The following is a 17,584-nucleotide window of genomic DNA, read 5'->3' as shown; positions in this document are numbered from 1 at the left end:
AAAAAACAGAACACGAATCTTTAGCTCGAATTACATATGTTTATACCTATCATGTACACGACTATTTTTATTTATTTTTTATTATATTATATATATGTATATGTATAATTGTATTAAAATATTAAAGAAAAAATTTTTAAAATTAAAAACAAATGGAAAAAAACAGGACACGAATTTTTAGCTCGAATTACATATGTTTAAACCTATCATGTATACGCGACTATTTTTATTTATTTTGTTATTATATTATATATATATGTACGTCCATGTATATATATACTTGCATATGTACTTACATACGCAATAGTTTGACTCGTGTTAAAACATGCGTTCATCGCCGTTCGCATAATCGTGACGTGTCGTTCATTAGGAACATTTATATACTTACTTACTTACATTAGGCTTTGCGCAAGAGTATGCGTTAGCGTCGAGTACATCGACTTAATAGCCTCTCATCGTATGACAAACTCGACGGTTTCGAAGTCTTATCTCTCACGATTATGATTATAAATCGATAAACCGTAAGTAAGAACGTGCGAGAAGACACTCTAAAGCGTAAACTCGTGCGTGCTTCCTTCTCTTTTTTCGTATAAATTCCACTTTTTTTTTCTCCCCCCCCTTTTTTTTCCGTTCGTTAGTTAATTTTATTTCGCAATATTCATTTCTTCCATTTTTTTTTGTACGTATCTATCTATCTTTGTTTTTCTATTCGTTTTAAATCACTAGGATATCGATTATCGAACAAAAATTTCGGCAACTTTTTCACTCGTACTTTGTTTTGTTATAATAAATATTATCGTGACGTGTTAACGATGTATATCTTGATTAAATACACTTTTACTATCGGTGTTTGTGTTTGTTCGTTTGTTTGTTGGTTTGTTTGTTTGTATGTGTACGTGTGCGTGATTATGTGTATTTTTGTTTGTTGCTAGTTAATGCATATGTTTGTTTCGTGCACGTATAAGAATATATGTAACTATGTATCTTTGTATGTATGTATGTATGTATATATATATATGTAATTATTAAACGGAATATTTAAACCCGATAATCGCGTACCTCTTCTCGTTTCTCTTTCTACTCATTTATCAATGTTAACGACCTCCACCTCTGCCGCCTCTGCTGCCGTTAAGAGAATGCCTTCGCGTATTAATCAGTCAAGAAAATGTACAAAATACCACGTACTCTCTCTCTCTCTCTCTCTCTTTCTAGTTTTCTTTTTTTTTTTATTATTTATTTTTTCCTTTTTTCCTATTATCTCTAAGAAGCGAAGGAATGAATTTGATTATTTGTGGAAGAAGAATTTAAATGTTGTGTTAATTAATAAATGAAATTAATGATAGTAATATGATCTATCAGAGATTGTGCGGATTAATGAGGGTACAAGCTTTTGTAAGATTTGTTTTCGTCACTATTAACGTAAGAATGAAAGAGTGAGAGGGAAAGAGAGGATAAACAAAATTCTAAGACGGTTTAATAATTTCTTATATCGTAGAAAAGAATATGAATGATAAATTAAAATCAATGGAATAAATGTGATTCATTTTGAGGTGCTCAAAGAGGGCTCAAATTGTTTTTTCTTTATCAAAAAAAAAAAAGAATTCTAAGTAAGAAAAATAGAAAAAAAGAATAAGAAGAAGATATTTTTTATTGAAGAAAGAAAATAATGAATTTGTACGATTGATGGGAAATAATGTAAATAATAAATACAATTGATGGAATAAATATGATTAATTGGAAGAAGTATCGAAGAGTACTCAAAATGTTTTTTGTTTCTGTTAAGAAATAAAGAAAGAAGTAACGAAGAAAAAGAAGATATTGTCTTAAAGGAAAACGAGAAAACGAATATATTAGATTGTTAGAAAATAATATAAATAATAAATAAAGTGAATTAAAAATAAATGTGATCAATTGTAGGGGGTTGAAGAGGGCTCGAACTTTCATAAGAATTTGTTGTCTTTGTTTAAGAAATAAATAAAGAAAGATGGAGAAAAAAAAATATATTAAAATGAATGAATAATAATAAGATATTATTACATAACTAAAAAAAATAAAAAGAAAGATTAAATTTGTGAATTAATAGAATAATAAATATGATTAATTCAAAAGGGGTTGAAGAAAATTCATACTTCAAAAAAAAAAAGAGTCTTCTATGTATGAAAAAAAAACAAGAGAAAAAGATAGATAAAACTGATAAAATTATACAATAGGAAGATAAAGAAGAAGTAGAAGTAGAAGTAAAAGAAGAAGAAGTAGAAGAAGTAGAAGAGGAAGAGTAAGCTTGGAAAATTGTCAGTGCTTCCCGGAAAACAATAAGCCGTACGATTTAACGCGTAACGATCGTTAAACGCTCTCGGGCCTTCGTTTGTGCGTATACGCGTAGTTGTAGAAGAGTTAAAAGAGAGAGAGAGAGAGAGAAAAAGATAGGAGGAGGAGATGAGAGCAAGCAAGTGAGTAAATATGTGAGTGAATGTGTATGTGTGTGAAAAAGAGAGAGATAGAGAGAGCGTGCGAGTGAGTGCGTATAATAATAAGTAAGTGAATGTATTTGTATGTATGTATGTATATGTGTGTGTGTGTATGTGAGAGTGAGTGAGTGAGAGAGGGAGAACACCGATATAAAGTTAGAGTTAGAGCACGCGACCTTCAACGAAACGTCAAACGACGTCCGCGTAGTGTTTAGCGTGCAGGGCCGTATTAACCGAATGAGAATACAGAGACTAATTTATTACGGATTATCGGTGGTTCGACATTACCAACAACGACACGTGCTACGACCACTCTTATCGTTTATTGCTAAGTTATGCACTAATGCTAAGTCACAGAGAAGGCATATTTACTTCTCTTTTATATTTTTTTCTTTTTTTAAATACAACCAAAAATTAGAAGGAAAATAGAGAAGTATGAGAGAGAGAAACTTTTTTTTCTTCTTCTTCTTCTATTGGAAATACAAATCAACGAGAGAGAGAGAGAGAGAGAGAGAGAGAAAATTATGTTAATGTTTGTTATATTATATTTCATCAAATTCGAGAATTATTTATTTATATTCGTTGCGTTTGATTGTTCTACTTTGTTTATAATTCGTACGGATATGCGTACGTAAGTTTTATATTTTAATTTAGAAATTATATTTTTTTCGATGAAGAATATAATCATTGTTTGTATTATAATGGAATTTTAATTTCCTATATATTATTTATACACATGTGATTATTTATAAAATAAAAATGAGATAAAATGATTGAAATTATTACTCGTGTGTATAAAATATTAGATATAAATTTTCTATATAAATATATTATTATCTATGATCATGATAATGAAAAACATTTATGCCAGATGAAATTTTTTAAATACAATATCAATGTTCCTCGTAGTCGAGTTATACACAAAAGAAAAAAAAAATTAATTACACGCATCCCACTTTACATGATATTATATCATAAAAAAAATATATTCGAATAATCATTATTAATCGAATAAAACGTTAAGAGAGAGAGAAAAATAGAAAAAAAAGAAGAAAAGAAAAATATATATGAATTTAATCTCTTGAAAAAAACAAAAAAAATGGTATACATTAATTTAATTGTATTCGCAATACTCAAGCCCGTATTTCGCTCACCAAAAAGCTTCTTCTCTCACCGATTCTCCTTTTCGTCAGCTACCTTCTTCACTTCCTCTATTTTATTTCTTTTTTTGTTTCCTTTTTCTTTTTCCTATTCTCCTCTTCTTCGGCGTCGGCATCGGCGTCTTCGTCGTCTTCGTTGTAATCGTTGTCGGCCTCCAAAAGAGCTTCGAGGTTTACTCTCTCTCGACGCACGTGAGATATTTTCGTCTGGTCGCGAACAGCTCGCGGAACACGCACTATCTTCTTCTTCCTCTTCTTCTTCTTCTTCTTCTTACTCTTCTAATTTTCTCTATCTATATTGTTTTTCTTCTTGAAATAATACCGATTCTCTAGTTAGAAGTCACGACAAATAAACCGATTACTTTACTTTCTTTCTTTCTTGCTTGCTTTCTCCCATTTGCAATTTTTTTTAGATATTATTCTAACGTTTTATGAAAGATCAACTATCTCTTTCTCTCTCTTTCTTTCTTTCTTTCTTTGTGTGTATTTATCTCGAGATTCGTAAATCTCGAATGTAATCTTTACTTGCTTCCGTTAAAACATCCTAGCATTAAATACTTTTCTCTATCTATCTCTATCACTATCTTATATTTACTCTTATGAAATCTCATTTGAAATATGTATACGTATATATGTATATGTAACTGTATATATAACTGTATATATATATATGTATCTATTTCTTATAATAAATTTCAAATATAATTTCTACTACTACGCGTGCTCAATTTGTCATCTTTCACTTTTCGTCTCTTCTCTTTCTGACTTATTTTAACTTTGACGAAATCTCAACACAGTATATCCATCTCTCTTTCTATGAAAATATAAATACATATATATATTTCTACATTCCACCAATTTGTCATTTTAAATTATTCATCAGATTTATCAATCAATCAATCAATCAATAAATCAATCAATCTATCTATCTATCTATCTCTTTCTATCTTAATTTTTTTCTTTTGGGTTAACCTATCGCGCATCAGTTACGTTGCGCGTCAGGAAAGAAGGAAAGAAGGAAGGAAGGAAGGAAGGAAGGAAAAGATCCGCCAGTTTTAATCTACTCGAAAGTGTATAAGATATATAAACGTATAGGAATACTTACATGGATAGATAAATACATAGATAGATACGTAGGTATGTACCGTCACTCCATGATCGTGACAGCACGACGTGCATACGTGCGTGCATACGTGGTGCGTGTCATGCGTGTCTCCTTTCTAACCCGAAGCTCGAGAGTTGTTCCACCTCCTTCACCTCCCGCCACCACCACCACCACCACCACCTCCGAGAGAGAGCACGTGTGCGTGTATGCACGTGCACTTGTGCGTATCTCTCTCTCTTTGTAATTTTTTTTCTCTTTTTTTTTTCTTTTATTATTATTATTATTATTATTATTTCTCCCTCCCTTTCTATCTATCTCTCTCTCTCTCTCTCTCTTTCATTTCTCTTTCTCTTTCTCTCTTAACGAAGAACACTAGGAAAGAACACACACTTTTACGATGCCGTCACGCACGATCACGGTTCATTTCTATCCTTTTCTATTTTTGATTCCCGTTCTTTCGTATTTCTTTTCTTCTTAGAGAAGGAAGGAAGGAAAGAGAAGGATGGGTGGAAGGGCAAGAGGAAGGGAAGGTTCTCGCGTGGAAATTGGCGCGAATCCGACGGAGCGTGTCGCGTACGGTAGCTCAGATCTCTACGGTAGTTTCTAATTTACCGCGCTCGATCGTGACGAGATATGCTCGGACAAGGATGCAACCATTCTTCTTTAGATCTTCTCCTTTTTACCTCTCTCTCTCTCTCTCTCTCTTTCTCTCTCTACCCCCTTTCTCTTCTCTCCTTTTTTACTTTTTTTTTTTTTTAACCACTTTCTTTCCATTTTAAACATTGTTTTCTATTAACGCGTTTTATCATTTCAATTTTCAAACCTTTCTTTTAACTGTTTCTTTTTTTTTTTCGTTTATATTTTCTTTTAATCTTCAATAAGTTTTTCTAAGATACGTTTTATACAACTTTCAAATAATATATATATATTTTTGTTACTTTTTATTGTATTATTTCCAGATATATTCCATTCTCCTTTTCTCTTCTTTCTCCTTTTTTTTTCTTTTTATTAATCACATCCCTTTTAAATATGACTTTAATTATCAAATTTAGTTCATTTTTCTTCGAATATTTAATACTCAATGTGTATTTCTTTATCTTTCATTTTTGAATCTTCTTCTTCTTTTTCTTCTATACTTTCTCTCGCTGTCAACGTTATTTCGAATAATTGATTTTATTCGATTATCAATCTCACATTCCTTTTAATATTTTATTTAACGTCTCGATTAATTTCTTTCGAAATATAATTGAATTTTTGTTTGTTTACGAATTTTTCAACACAATTTTCCTGTTACCATCATTTCTTGATTTTTAATTCTTTCTCTCTTTCTTTCTATCTGTCTGACACCGACCGGAAGCATCCCGGTTAGGCACTTTTCACTCACGTCACGTGTCTCCCGACGCGGGATCGCGCAACGCGTTGCTCCGAGCAAAGCCTCGTGGCCATCCATCGGCCGTCGAGAAACAACGTCGAAACTCTGACGACGAGGTGCCAACGAGAACAAAAAGAGATCATCGGACCCACCTTCTAACATTTTTCCTCCTGTCATCATCATCATCATCATCATTATCATTATCTTCTTATTTCAAATAGTTCTTCCACTGCCACCACCAACACTATCATAACCCCCTCCCTTTCCGGTTCCACCAAAAATAAAGAAAATTAATTTGACATTGAGAATAAAATAATCATTCGTCAAAATATTTTTTCGTAACTTTTCTCGACGAAAAAAAAAGAAAAGAATTCAAAAAAAAAAGAAAAGGAAAATGTTGGTACGAACGTTTGTGAAACATCACGAATAATAAGTAGAAATATTTATACGTGTAATATTATTTGTGTGTGTGTGTATGTTTATGCGAATATAAAAACGTTGGAAAACTGTTCACCCACTTGAAAAACAAATATTTCGTAGTCGACGCGAACCAGAATTTAGGAGACGATTTCTGGTCCTCTTCTTTATTCTTCCTCTTGATTGTTGTTCTTCCGTAGTCCCGAAGTAACTTCATTCACCGATGATGATTTCTTTCAATATTCACGTGTCCGTCAAATTTTTCCTTTCCTCTATCGTAGCACGTAAACGTGCGTGTTTTTCATACACACTTCTTTTTCTCTCTCTCTCTCTCTCTTTCTTTCCTTCTCTTTTTTTTTCCTGTATTTGTCTGTCTTCGAATAATAATCGTACAATTTCTTTCTTTCTCGTTTCTTCTAAGTCAGACGTAATTCACGAATGATTTTCTATTTCACTGGATTTTTTTTTCGAAAGAAAGACAAATTTCGCGAAAGAAAAATACGAGTGATAAAAAGGATTGTTATAAATTATCTTTTATTAATCTTCAATGTCATTGATTTTTCAATTTTTCTTCTCTTTTCTGTTTTTCGACAATTCGATGACAATTTTCTTTCTCTTTCTTTCTTTCTATTTTTTTCACTGAACGAAGAAAACATTTTTCCGTAGTTCACCGTTTTCCACGTATCGTTAAATAGTCGTGATTATGATAAACACAAAGGATTTAATGAAATATCATCGATGAAGATGACATTAGTACCAGTAGTAGTAGTAACAACAACAACAACAACAATAACAACAATAATAACAGCAACAACGACAACAAAAACAACTACGACGACGACGACAATATTTGACGATGTTGTACACGAGGAAAGATAAGAGAGACAACGCGAAGAATATGAGGAAAAAAAATGGACTAACTTAAAGAAGAAGAAAAGAAAGGAAAAAAAAAGGGTGTGTAAAAACAAAGGTGAAAACAATAATCATCAACGATCGTATATACACGCGCGCGCGCGACGGACATGGTTTGTAGACCAATCTGACAACAAAATTTTTCTCTCTCTCTCTCTCTTTCTCTCTCTCTTCTACACAGTTTTTTTATTTTATTCCCCCCAAACAAACAAAAATAAAAAAACCCCCAAAATAATCGAAAAATGTCTTCTGTCATTTTTCTTATCATTTCCATAAATGCACTCAATTTTTCCGTATGGCTCGTACATTTTTTCCTCCACTTATTCGTCGTCGTAGTCGTGGTTGTTGATAATCGTCGTTGGTTTATAACTTAACTTTGTTTTCGCGACGATCTGCACCCCCGTTAACTTGACAAAACGTTTCTACTCATGTTTAACGCGTATATACGATATATATATATATATATAATAAATATTGCATTACGAATTATCTTTGTGGTAAGAAATATTTCATTTGAAGAACGAAAAATAATCGTCCCATAGTTCAAAATTTATGTTTCAACGTGAAATTAATTTAGAAATAGAAGAAAAAAAAAATAAGAAAACAAAATAGGGGAAAAAAGAAAGGAAAAAACCCGCGATGTGATATAAAAATTCGCGACGAACGTGTTTTCGATATGTGTATATAATAATTACGAAGAAACACCAAAGAAAAGAATAGAATAGAAATAGAAATAGAAATGAAAATGAAAAATAAAAATGAAAAGTAATGTCAAGTAAAGTAAAGTAAAGTAAAGTAACGAGATAAAGTAACGCAAAAGAGAATATAAATTGGGAAAGGTAAAAATGACAAAAAAGAAAAAAAAGAAAAAGAAATAAAGAAATAAATAAAGAAAGAAAAAGAAAAAAGAAAAAGGGTTTTAGATTGGAAAAAATGAAGTAAAAATTCGTTAAAATAACGTAGCCTCGCATGATAAATATTTACCTTGCTACATGTAAAACGAATAGAAGAGCCTGCCTGAATCGAACGAAGGAAGGCTCAACCGGCCCACTGTGACGTCGCCGGCCTACTGTCAGCTCAGCGCTCGCTCGGCCCCGCGGTCAACTAACCTACCGTGCCCGCCGCGCACACTTTACCGACATAACACATCGATCTCCCTAGGATAACGTTCAATTAACTATAACAATATTTTTATTATTATTATTAACAATCGCGATTTTATCCGATCAATTATTATCACCTTGGTTAACATTTAATTATACTTGTACAAGTACTAACAGTCGCCAACTTGACTAACGTAGTAGTCAGGTGTGAAACGCTCACGCGCATAGGCGCACACGCGCACAACCACCACGCACACTCTTCTTTAGGAGGGAGTGAGAGAGAGACTCTGAGCTGTGGGGAGGGGGAATAGAGAGAGGGAACGCGAAGCTCGCGGATCCTTCTCCCTCTCTCTCTCTCTCTCTCTCTCACTCACTCACTGTTTCTTTCTCTCTCGTTCACTTACGTTTGCGTTCTCGCTCGCTCTTGCCGTATACCCCTACTTCGTTCTCTCTCTCTCTCTCTCACTCTCTCTCTCCTTCACTCTTTCCCGCTCTCTCGAGCGAGCGATTCGTCGAGCCGCACGGTGGTCCACTTCGATGCAACGCGCAAAAAAAAATACGAGAGGAAGTAAAAAAAAAAAAGGAAAAAAAAAGAAGAAAAAAAAGATAAAAAGAAAAAACGAAGAAAAGAAAAAGAAAAAGAAATAAAAGAAAAGAAGGGCTCGCGTAAATGCGTCCTACGCACTAACTTTACAATCTCTTTTGCTTTCAAAATCAAAGTTCCTCCCCTCCCCCGCTCACGCCAAGGGACGCCCTCTCTCCTCTTGCCCCTACCAATAGCGCAGTCCTCTCTTTTTTTTTGCTAAATTGTTTGTACGAATTTGAAAAAATAAGTCGTTAGATCTAATTAATTAATAGAAATGATTAAATATTTTATCAAATTTGGGGATACTTTTCTCGGTAGGATTCTAAGTTTAGTTGTAAAAGAAAATAGCTTTCCTAGGATCGCTGAGTACGCAGTTCAAGAAAGAAAGAGAAAGAGAGAAAGAGAGAGAAAGCGATGGGAGAGAAACGATCGATCGAGGATGATCTATATCTACTGAAAATTACAAAACGACACCAGGAGTACGCGTCGCATGATGCGCCGTGCGTCTGACTTTCGAAGTAGAAAAGCTCTAAACGCGTACGACCAGGTGGCATCTATGCTCGTCCAACTTAAACTATATGTACACTTTTATCTATTTGCGATAGGTCTCTTCATGCACATATGTGTATATATAATACGTAGACATTTCAATAGTTTTATCTATTTGTGATGTGCGTTTTGATGCATATAAATATATTTACATTCATATAATTTATACGTACTAATATTTGTTTGTGCGTTATAAATTAATGAATATTACATCTAGATGATGTGTATACGCTCCCATATATAATATATCTTTATATATATAAGTTAATTAATATTACATATCCCAATATGTGTACATATATTTATATACGTTTATATACACAAATATATGTATGCTTATTATAATTATTAAATATTATATAAATATATTTACATTCATATAATTTATACGTACTAATATTTGTTTGTGCGTTATAAATTAATGAATATTACATCTAGATGATGTGTATACGCTTCCATATATAATATATCTTTATATATATAAGTTAATTAATATTACATATCCCAATATGTATACACATATATTTATATACGTGTATATACACAAATATATGTATGATTATTGAATATTATATACATATATATGTAGATAGTATATAGGCAAGATACACATATATAATATCATATATCATAAGTTATCAAAAATTATATATTTGTATATATATTATGTACACATGTAAACATTTATATATAATATATACATGTATTTATATATACTTTCATCTATTTGATATAGATGTTTCAATATATATGCCTATTATAATTATTCAATATTATATACATATATCTACACAGTGCATAAGCATATACATATATAATACATCAAATTAGTGTTTAAATACACACACAAACACACACATATAGATCTATATTATAGGTTGGAGACGCGTCTTCATTTATACATATACATATATTTTACATAAGTTAATATGTACGTATAAACACACACACACGTGTGTTGATTTATATTATAGGTTGGTGAACATTACGTACACATACATACATACATACATATATGCAAAGATGCGAGAGTCGTGTGTATGATGCGAAATACTTGACGTATATCTCTATCTTTGTCTTTCTTTATAAAATATATATATATGTGTGTGTATGTGTATATATAAAATATATGTATAGATTCTTAGGTAACATCGAATCGTGGTATACTGTTGGAATTACATAGGATCGTTCTAACATAAGCTCTCTTCTTCTTCTTCTTTTTCTTCATTTGGATGCAACGATGACGATGACGCGCGGATTAATGCGCGCGCGTGGATGCACGCGTGCGCGCGTGATTTATCATACTTCGAGAATTATATACCAGTTCTTTTATATTATTACCAACGATGGCATTCATCTTCTCGTAGTTTACTTCTTCTTACGAATTCTCATCGTTGTACTGTCGCTGTTTTAATACCACTTCTGAAAATAGATAATTATTTTTTTTCTCTCTCTCTTTTTTTTTTTTTTTTTTTTCTTTTTTTTTTTTCTCTTCAATAATTTAATCATCTCGTTTCTTCTTCTTTTTCACGTATTTTATTTCTATTTCGTTACATCATATCGTATTAAGTATTCGTTTTGTTTATGTTAATGTTTTATCTTTTTCTTGATAATATATTAAAGAGGGAGAGAGAGATAGATAGATAGATAGATAGATAGCGAAGGAGAGAGAGAGAAGGGGGAGATGAATTGATTAATAAAAATGTTGTTTTTTAAGTGATATTAAGTACTTTTTAATTATGTGCTTATCTAATTACGCGTGGATGATAAGAGATAAAAAGAATTTAATACAGTATTATAATTTATACAATTTATTTATGTAATAATACGCCGCGTGTGTCTGTCTGTGTGTGTGTATGTGTGTGTGTTGTTATTTGCGTCAAATTATACGTTGATAAAATGTGATACGGGAACTATTACAAAGAATTATCATTTCTAAGTGTATACGCGTATAAGCGTAATCTAACGCAATAATTATTTGCCGATAAGACGTGAGATACAAAGTTGAACAAAATTACTATTTAAAAGAAAAAAAATATAATATATATTTTATTCGTAGACAAAGATTGTAAATAAAATAATAAAAAAAGAAAAAAGAAAAAAAATAATAAAAAATGTTGCGAGAGAGACACGAGAAGCAAGAATAAAATGACGTTAAATAATAAAGTAAGAAATATTCGCATGTACGTCGTGTTCGCAGTGTGTGTTCTAAGTTAAACAATACGAGAAGAAACATCATTGATGCATCTATCTCTTTTTTTATCTCGCTCTTTTTCTTTCTTTTATCTTTGCCGATTGTAAACAAAGTTTTGATCTCGAGTGTGTTTGAATAAGATAGATTAGAGAAAACGATTAGAGAAAATCATCATTTTAACGATTAATGAATTAGAAATATTTGCATTGTTTCGCGGATAGATCGTATCGATTTATTAATATTTATAAATATATTTGCATACAATTGTATATACGTTAAAATGATTTTTCTAATTAAATTTTCATATTAAAATATTAAAATTGTTGCATTCCAATTTTTTTGTTCATTAAAATTTAGCGTGAATTATTTACGAATAAATAATTAAAATATTCCAAATTATATTTAACCTTACATCCGAAGTGACAATAACAACATTGTTATTCTTGCGCTATATTTCTCAATCGATTATCATTATTATTTATTATTCAACTCTATTATCCAACTATTACGATTTTCCTTTAAAAATAAAATCCAAGTAACTATTCGAACGGTTCAAATAAGATAATTGATAATCGGATGAATTAAAAATCAGAAACAAATTAATAATAATAATAATCAAATGAAAAGAGATTTATAATTGTTATTGAATTTATTTATTTTCTTTTATTTAAATAATTAATATATATATATATATTATATAAAAATATTGAAATTATGGTATTTGATATTGAAATATTGAATTATTAATATAAAAAAAAAATGTTGAAATATATAAAATTAATAAGAAATATAATAATTAATAAGAAAATAATAAATATAGTGTTAGTTCTTGGCAAGATCCTTGCGATTAGTTTAAATGATCTTCATCGGAGCGCAAAATTCAACGGAAAATCCTTTCCAATCTCGTAATGCTAACTAACTAACTAACTTGGCTGACCATCGTCGTCGTTGTTGTTTGTGTGTATTCGCGTGCAGATCGATTCGACGCGTTAACCCGCGTGATTCCGCGCTTTTTATTATCCTCCTTTCACGTTCCTTTAGTTTTAACTTTTATAACGCAGTCGTACCAATTTTATATATATAAATATATCCATATATATGCATTTAATATACATATACAGGGTGATTCATTAACTCTTGTCAACCAAGATAACTTTCAAAGTATGATAGTAGCAGAAACAAGTTTATAGAACAAAAGTTGCATGAAAAATTTCGGAGTACATTTGTTTTTCACTAGGTTTAATCGCTTCTGAGATTTAAAGGACAAAGTTTGTTTTGTTAAATGGAATGTTTATGTTTAGATACTTGTTTTCTGATAGCAGCTGTCAATCAAATATAATATTCAATACCAAAATATAGTATTCTATTTAAACGAATAAACTTGACCCTTAAATCTCGGAAGCGATTAAACCTTGCAAAAAAAAAAATGACGTCGTATTATACTCTCGAATTTTTCATGCAACTTTCGTTTTATAAACTTTTTTGCTACTATCATACTTTCGGAGTTATTTTGGTGGCAAGAGTTAGTGGATCACCCGGTATATACATATACTCTAATACTAAAGTTTTGAGCTTGAAACAAATATTTGAATTATTAGTCAAATTAATTTATTCATTGTCACAAGTATTTAATATTTTATATTTTAAAGCTTATTTTTCTTTTCTTCCAATGCAATCGTACGAAATAATATCGTAGAAAATTACAAGGCCTAATAAGAAAATTGAAAAGATGGATACTTGGAAAAGAGAGTAATTAATTTTTTTCAAATCAATTAGAATATTCAGGTTAATCCATTATTAATCATACGAAGTAATCTGTTATATAATTACAAGCCTAATTACAAGATTGAAAAATGACTCGAATAAGGAGTATAATTAATTTCTTAAAATCGTTTAGATATCAAATGCCAATCTTACGTTCGTTTTATAAGAAAAAAAAAAATGGAAAGAAATAAAGAAAAAAAAAAAAAAAAGAAGGAATAATTACATTTCTAAATCCCTTAAGAATTTTTCCGAGTTAATCATGTACGAATGCTATGAAATTACAAGCCTAACAATTACAAAAAAATTATTCTAAAGAACGAGTGTTATTCAACGAAAATCTTTCGAATTCTTCGACATCGTTTGGAAAATTTTTATTTAAAAAAATCCTATATTTAAATCGTAAGAGAAAAAAACAAAAAAAGAGAGAAAAATAAAAAACAAAATTATCTCGCGAAATAAAACGAGCTTAACAAACGGGACCGTTCAAAATGATACGAATAAATAAATAAATAAATAATTAACGTTTAATGATCATTAAGAGAAACGGTTTACATATCCGAAGGATTATCTACTACCTCGATTACCGTTTAATCATTTCGTTTTGAATCCGTTCGATTTATCTTCTTCTTTTTTTTTTGTCCAAAACATACAAAATAAAAAAATAAAAAGAATAAAAAAAATAAACAAGAAAAAACAAAAAACACATTAAAAATCCGCATTATCGCGTTCTACCACGCGGAAATCGGCACGTGTTACGGACGATACACACGGTTCGTTTTTATCTATCCACTACTCTATAGTTTTATTTTTACTCTCCTTTTTTTTTCAGTGCTTCAAGTGCGAGAGAGTTAGAGATAGATAGACAGACAGATAGATAGATGGATAGATAGATAGATAAATAGATAGATGTATATAGAGAAGGGTGGGGGAAGGTGGAGGACGGTGGGGGGGGCGGAGGGCGAGTGGTAGGGGGATGGGGGGGGGTAGGGGGGATTGGGGGGGGAGTGGAGGTGTATAGCAGGTGGCTCAGCGATCACGTGACGTCGTCGTTGAAACTGCATCCACGTATGCTATTAGGTAACGCGTCGATAGTGCGTGAATCGGATTTACCGTGGGTAACGACGCCTATAGTTTCCTTCTTCATTGTCTCCGTCCCTCGAGCGCGTCGATTCGCTCTGGAAACGTTGTTTTTTATTTTCCTACCTCTTATTCTTTCCTCCTACTCCTCTACACCATTTGCTTCATCTTCTTCTTCTTCTTTTTTTTTTTTATATATTAAATTCACGCTTAGATAACGCCACCTTCCGATACATTGTTCGGCTCGACTGCCTCTTCTTCTTGTTTTTTTTTTTTTCTTTCTTTATTTATTTATTTATATTTATTTATTTATATTTATTTAGAGAAAAAATGTATTTATTTTTTATCATGGGCTTCTAATGCGAATTTTTCTATTCATTTCAATTTATTGCCTACTTTTTTTCCTCGATGCGTGTCATTGAATTTGTATTGTGTTTTTTTTTTGAAGTTATACTTCTTTTGGCGCGTTTGGGAAAATGTGATGGGAGTGATTTTTTTCCGAACGACACCATGAAGTTTGTCGGTATTTACGACGCGCGGCAAAGTGATTTCAAATATACGGCATGAAGTTGTCTTCTTCTCTTCTTCTTCCTCTCTTTTTATTCTCAAGCGGGTCACCCATCCAAGTACTAATTGTACTCAGCGCTGCTTTACTTAAATGATCGAGCGGGAACTGATACTATCACCGTACCATGGCATATATTATATTTTATTATTCTTTCTAATATATATATATCGATTGATTAAAATATGTTTCTTTCCTTTTTTTTTTAAATAATAATAGAATAATAATAATAATAAATTTTTCTTTTTTGTTAAGTTATTTTTTAAAGTTATTTTTGAGCTTATTGAGGTTATGTTCGTTTTGGTACGGCAAAGAAGTATAACTTCTTACGTGCTTACATAAGTACACACACCAGTTTTTTTTGTATTATCTGCAATTTTTTACTCGATTATTATTGTCAATTAAATTTTGTTAAAAAAACTATTGTCAGTTGTTTGTTATTATTATTGTTTGTTGTTGTTGTATTGTTGTAAAAAATTATTGTTAATGTTTAAAGTATTTAACATATGTTTATTGAGATTTTTGTTTTGTTTTGTTTTTATTTTTTTTATGTATATATATTAACGCTTAGATAACACCGTTGTCCGTTATTGTTTAGCTCGACTGAATCTCTGCCACCTCGAGATTCTCTTCTCTCTTTTTTCTCTTCTTCTTCGTTATCTTTTTTTTTAAATATTATTTTCTTCATAAATTTTTATCGTCACTTTCTTAATCCTTTTTTTTCTTTCTTTTCTAATCGATTAAGCTCAAACGTAATAGGTCGAAGAAAATTTTTATATTGTTTTTCTATTTTTCCATCGTATTTTTCCAAAAGATTCAACAGAAAAAAATATTTGCCCGAGTATCAAAGGAAACGTATGTTTTTGGTTTTTCTTTTGTTTTATATTTACTATATTTACTTATTTTCTTTTTTTTTTTTTTTTTTTTATTATTACAATAAATCCGATTCTCATTGAAATTCATCGATCCTATTTATAATATTTATAAGGTTTACGGGTGATCTTTTCGTGGCATTTCTGGCAGATAAAATTTTAGATTCCTTGCACGCGCGAACATCGATACGATGGACTATTTTTCCCATGTTACGATTGGAAAAAAAAAAAAAGAAAAAAGAAAAAACAAGAAAAAAAAAATCAAATCTCATCGCGATAACGATCGACGAAATTTAGCTTTTTTAAATAGTATTCAATTACGATTAGATCGATTAGATGTATTTAATTGATACGATCGTGTTTGCTTATTAGAAATACACGTGAACACGTGTTCAGTGTAAATTTACTGTCGGGAATGTTACCTTAATTTGTTAACGGTTAGAACAAGAGATACGTTTTAATTCTTGCTAAGAAAAGAGTAATAGTAAATGGATTAATTGAAATTACAATTTGTTTTTTTAATCAAATAAATAATTATAAAATTCGTATATTTGAGTTCACAATTTTAAGTTATTGTATTTAAACTTAAGGTTCAGGCCCCAAAATGTTAATCATATTTAAATATTTAATTTTTAAAAAACAAAATGGTATATTTCAATTAATTATAAATATATTATCGTTAATCTATAAATACATTTTTGTTTTGTTCATTGTTGATCATATGAATCTAAATTCATCTTCACACATACGCATATAATAATTAATGTAATTATTAAAATAAACAGTTACAAGTCATTGATATAATATTGTATTATTGTGTTAATTAATATTCGTTTTAATTGCAATATTACGAACAGTTGAGAACATTAAATATTTGAATATAACTGATAATCATGAAATTATGAGCACAGAATCATTGCGTTAAATGTATCGCTATTTGATCACAATGGTCAACAATATGTGTTAAAATTGTAATTTATTTATCACGAAATGTTTCAATATTTACAACACGTACCAAGTTATAAAATTTGTTTTCTTTTTTAGGTCTCGAATCGAGCGGCAAAAAACAACGTTCACACTAGTCAGCATGCATATCGTTTTCAATTGGACAGAGTATAAAGATAAATAATATAAATGAAAGACGAATAAAAAAGAAGTTAAATCGATATATTAACTTCGTTGATCTCACGATGACCTATTCAGAATATAAACAACATTTTTTTATCAACATTTTATACCTTGCAACGCATAAGTCAATATTGTTTTATACAACCACAACTAAGTCAACTGATTACAGCAAATATTTTAGATAGACACACACACACACACACAAACACATATTATTATTTTATTACATTTTCATTTGATATCTATAAACATTTTGATATTTTATATTAATGAGAGTGAAAATATGATAAAATATGATTTTCTTAGACAATT

The 17,584-nt window shown here is 30.5% G+C and overlaps 2 protein-coding genes across 2 annotated transcripts in view; one reads left to right on the top strand and one right to left on the bottom strand.

Moving 5' to 3' along the window:
* The window catches only part of LOC122519220 (protein bric-a-brac 1-like), a 33,733-nt gene extending 25,173 nt beyond the window's left edge, over positions 1–8,560 (bottom strand). The window contains exon 1 of the mRNA XM_043638553.1: positions 8,419–8,560. The gene's annotated coding sequence lies outside the window, so the exon portion shown is untranslated. The remainder of the gene's footprint in view (positions 1–8,418) is intronic.
* LOC122520228 (protein tramtrack, beta isoform-like) overlaps positions 1–17,584 on the top strand; it is a gene marked incomplete at its 3' end in the record, with an annotated part of 456,543 nt that overhangs the window by 32,092 nt on the left and 406,867 nt on the right.

This window comes from Polistes fuscatus, unplaced genomic scaffold (assembly GCF_010416935.1).
Source record: "Polistes fuscatus isolate 324 unplaced genomic scaffold, CU_Pfus_HIC Scaffold3, whole genome shotgun sequence".
NCBI classification, from domain to species: Eukaryota; Metazoa; Arthropoda; class Insecta; order Hymenoptera; family Vespidae; genus Polistes; species Polistes fuscatus.
The sequence above is the reverse complement of the archived record's forward strand: the minus strand, read 5'-3'. Positions and strand labels throughout refer to the sequence as shown.